Below are 4,597 nucleotides of genomic sequence, written 5' to 3'. Positions count from 1 at the left end.
AATTCCCATCCTACTGTCTACTCCCACAAAATCCACACTTGGAAGATGACTATGATACTTTTTCTGGCACCACCTCATGAATACTTGCTCATGGACTTCTCTTTTGTGACCACCCTAGTTAGTCTTCGAGGCTGCCTCTCAGCAGGCTTGGGGCACAGGCTTCTAACAATGTCATATCACATTACGATAACAAAGTGAACAGTGGGAGACCTCCAAATAAAAAAACAAACAAACATAAATAAAATATAAAATTATCATTTCAAAGATCAGAATCTCTATGTTATTTGTTCCTTTTAAGATGTATAATGTTGGGGCACTGAGTGTGAAAACCACTCTGGCTGGAGTTTCCTACATCAAAACAGGATGGCAGATCCAGGCTTCCATGAAGTTCTGAGTGCCATGATCCAGAGATCTCTCAAGGAGCTCTGCACTACAGAGTTGGTTTTGGAAAAGTTAATTCAACGAGAAATGATTAATTTCCCAATAGAGATTGTGAACTTCTGGGTTTCAGTGGATTAAGGTATGTGTATCTCCACCTGGTTAAATGCTTGCCAACCAGCTTCTGTGAAAACAGATTTCATACCCAAAGGCATCTTCTCTTTTCTGAGATGATTTTCCTCTTTCAAGCCAGGAAGAAATAATCCCTGACAAGCATGCTTAGGCATTACTGCAACAGATCCTACTCCATTTTATCTCTATTTGCTTGGAATGACTAATTCTCTACTTAACAGAAATTCAAAAGAGTAGTTATTTTTTTTCTTAAAAAATACAAAATTTCAGGTCAAAAGGGTCAGCTCTTTTAAGAACCATCAGGCACCCTGTAGCTCAGACACTTCAAAATGGAGTAACTTCACTCCCGGCCACTCTTCTCAGTAGAAGGTGAGATGAGGTTTGTGACAAAATGGCTACATCTTGTAAGGCCTACAGAGACTATCATGAATACAGTAAGACCAATACCCCAGTGAATTTGTTGCTTAGAACCAGTAGAAGACCAGCTTGCTACACCCAACATGTCCATTAATTTCACCTTGCAGTAACCACTAGCCTCCTCATACACCTATTGTAATGCATTGGCGTGCTTAACAGCACCCTGTGACACCACCATGACACCTTCCTGTGATCAGGAAGGAAAGCCAATATGAGGACACAAAATGGCTGACAAGGCTCCCTGAGAAGTCTTCAACCCCTTTCTGGAAAAATTCTGAATATTCCTCCCCCCTACTGAATGCCCTACTCCTGGATTAAATGTACCTCAATAAAGAAGTAAATCCTACTATGGAGGGACTTCTCTGTCTGTGGAGTAGCCACTCTCTGTGTCACTGCTTCACTAATAAACTCTCTGACACTTCAAACTCTAAGCTGGCTTTTATGTGAATTCTTTCCTGAACAAAGGCAAGAATCTACAGTGGGTCATGGACTTCAGGGTCCATAGACCTTTGGAACACCTGCATCAAAAGGACCTACTTAGGCAGTGGGGCAACCAACCCTGGATTTTTTACAACCCCGCTTGCAAAGAATTTTTTTTAGCTATATGTAATTTTTTATCCCTACTATCTTGTTCTCAAATGAAACTCTACCACCTTCATCATATAGCTTGGGACAAGTGACTTACTGCCTCATTAACTCATTTTTTCTTATCTATCAAATAAGAAAAATAATAATATTACAAGTGAGTATTAAAGAGACACTGTAGTGTCAGCATGGTTCATAGAGAATGCTCCATGATTTTAGTTCCTCCTCCCTTTTAGTTCCAAACCCTCACACCAACATGGAGTACCTTGGCATGAGGTATCATCAGCATCCAGGGCCTTGACTTTATCCTTGTTGCCTCCAACCAGGTGGCTGCTACCAGTGTTAACCAGATGAAGGACAGTCATGTCAAGATGTTTAAGATGAGTGAAAAAATCTTACTCCTATGTATTTGAGAGGCTGGAGACACTGTACAGTTTGTAGTATATATTCAGAAAAAAAAACTGTGCAACTTTATAAGATGCAAAATGGTTATGAATTGTCTCCCACAGCAGCAGTTAATTCCACCTGCCAAAAGCTTGCTGACTGTCTTCAGAGGTGAACCTCATATCATGTCGACCTCCTTCTAGCTGGCTATGATGAGCATGAGGGTCTGATACTCTACTACATGGACTATCTGGCAGCTTTGGCCAAGGCCCCTTTTGTAGCCCATGGCTGTGGTGCCTTTCTGACTCTCAGTGTCCTGGACCAGTACTAGACACCAACTATCTCATGCAAGATGGCAGTGGAGCTTTTTAGGAAATATCTAGAGAAACTCCAGAAATGCTTCATCCTGAATCTGCCAACCTTCAGTGTTCAAATAATTGACAAAAATGGCATCCATAACCTGGACAACATTTCCCTCCCTAAATAAGGCTCCTAACTAATGTTATACCTCTCTCCCACTTGCCAGGGAACTTTTTTTGATTGGTTCTTTTACCTTTTTCTGTTCTTTGGTGTGCACTCTTCACAGTTGGTTAATTCAGAATAAAACTGAATATGGATAAATTGCAAAAACTTCTCATCAGTAACCACACAAGAGAGGAATCCTTCTCTCCACTTTATAATTAAAAACATAGAGGCTGAGAAAGATAATTGATTACAGTTACAAGCACTTAGATGCCCTACCACTTCTCCTTACCCCCTTCCTGAGCCTGTCATAGAATCTGTATTGATGACTAATTCCAGGCTGTGAGATTTTCCACATGATGGCCTTTCAGTTGAGAACCAAGACAATTCTAGTCAAACTGGATGGTTGAGTACCCTACATCCAGACTCCTGCACTTAATTTCTGTTTTATTTTTGTAATTTTTCCTGATGAGAGGATAGCTCATTGACTTTATCCATTATCCCAGTGAAATCATTCTTCTACCAAAATCTCTGTAACCCTCATATGCTAAATCCTATTACCACCCCTGTGTCTTCTGGTCTTCATCTTTCTTCTCACTTCATTTCAGGCTGTTTAAGCCAAAAAGAAAGATGGTCATCACTTCTGAAGTGTGGTAATATTCTATTAGATACAACTGACAGAATTGGATTTCTGATCTTCCTGAAAATTTCCCAGAAAAGTCTCTCATCACCTTTTATAGGCAACTATCAGTCCCGATTATTCTCATTATCACCTTCCCAATAAGCCTTGGGGTCCTAGACACCTAATACCCTGCTTTGACATACAAGAATCTTACCTTGGTCCTGGATGTTCCCCCCATAGACAGTCTATTAAGCTACAAATACATAATTCATTATGTAATGTGTTCAAATTTCCCAGTAAGCCCTTAAACCACCCCCACACACACACATATACACATAGGAAAAAACAAAAACCCACTAGTAGTCCCATAAGCATGTGAGCTGTAGACTCCATAACACTTGGGTTCATATCTCAGTTTCACCATATTGTGTGACCCTAGACAAGGCATTTACTTCTTTGAGCCTAGTGTCTTTGCTATAAGACACAGTAAAATGATTTTTCTATCAGTAATGCACTTAGAACAGTATCTGGTACACAGTAGGCACTTATTAACTGTTAACTTCCTTTCTTTTCTTAAGCTAGGCACCATTATTTATCTTCCCCAGGTCTTTTAGGTGGCACTGCAGACCTTGATGTGGTCTTTAATGGGTTTCCAACTGGACTATAGGGGCCTTGCAGGTGCTGATTGTAGTCAGTGTCCGCAGAAGCAGCACAAGTGCCATCTTGCAGATGCAAGAGTCTCTCCATCTTCTATGCAAGACATGTGGTGACTAAATACTCTTGGGAAGTGTTCAGAGTCACTCACAAGCCCACCTGAGTCCTCATTGACTACACAGTGCTGAATGCACACATGGGCACTAATTGAATAAAGCTTTCTCAGAATCAATATGGCTTGACTCCAAATAAGCTGACTATTTAAATAAGCAAAGGGAAATGCTATGGACTGGCCTCTGCTGTTTGTCTCCTAATTAATAGCATATTTGGCTGACTCAGAACCAATTTATGGGCAGAAATAAAACAATTAAAAAAGGTCTCATTACTGAAACCTGAGCGTACTTTTCTGCAAATGAAGCACTGTGATATACAGGGAGTGACTTCAAGCAATCAAAACTGAACTTGGCTGTGCACGTACTTGCAGTTGTAAAATGGTCCCAGTTGGAATGGGCCTTGGACTTCCTTGGTTAAGTGCTGTTTGTGGGAAGGGGAAGCCAAGAGCACCATCTCTAGCCTATAGTCATGGCACCCATATCAGTTATGAGACAAAGCAAGGATATTCTTATCCATCTAAACAGCCATATGAATTACTCTTCCTATACCCTAGTTTCCGGTCTTTTCCACTCCAAAATCCTGCACTTCTGGACATCTTCAGCCACTCAGTTATAGCCACACTCTGAGGTCATAGCATGATCATCATGAAAGTAACAGTACAAATATCCACTTGCTTCTAGAGAGTGTACCATCTTTTAAACTGTGCTAAGTGCTTCATGAGCACTATCACATTTAATTTTCACTATAAGCTTTTGACATCAGAATTATTATTATCTCTACTTTAAAGATTAAATAATTGAGTTCCAAGTTTGTACAACTATTAATTAAAAGAAACAAGACTCATACACA

General features: G+C 40.2%; 1 pseudogene; it reads left to right on the top strand.

Moving 5' to 3' along the window:
• The first annotated feature begins 363 nt into the window (after positions 1-363).
• On the top strand, positions 364-2,383 carry LOC123821143 (annotated as a pseudogene).
• Positions 2,384-4,597: the final 2,214 nt, after the last annotated feature.

This window comes from Phyllostomus hastatus, unplaced genomic scaffold, assembly GCF_019186645.2.
Source record: "Phyllostomus hastatus isolate PE091 unplaced genomic scaffold, TTU_PhHast_1.1 phas_contig_38, whole genome shotgun sequence".
Classification (NCBI taxonomy): domain Eukaryota; kingdom Metazoa; phylum Chordata; class Mammalia; order Chiroptera; family Phyllostomidae; genus Phyllostomus; species Phyllostomus hastatus.
Note: the sequence above shows the minus strand (reverse complement) of the source record. Positions and strands in the feature narration are given on the sequence as shown.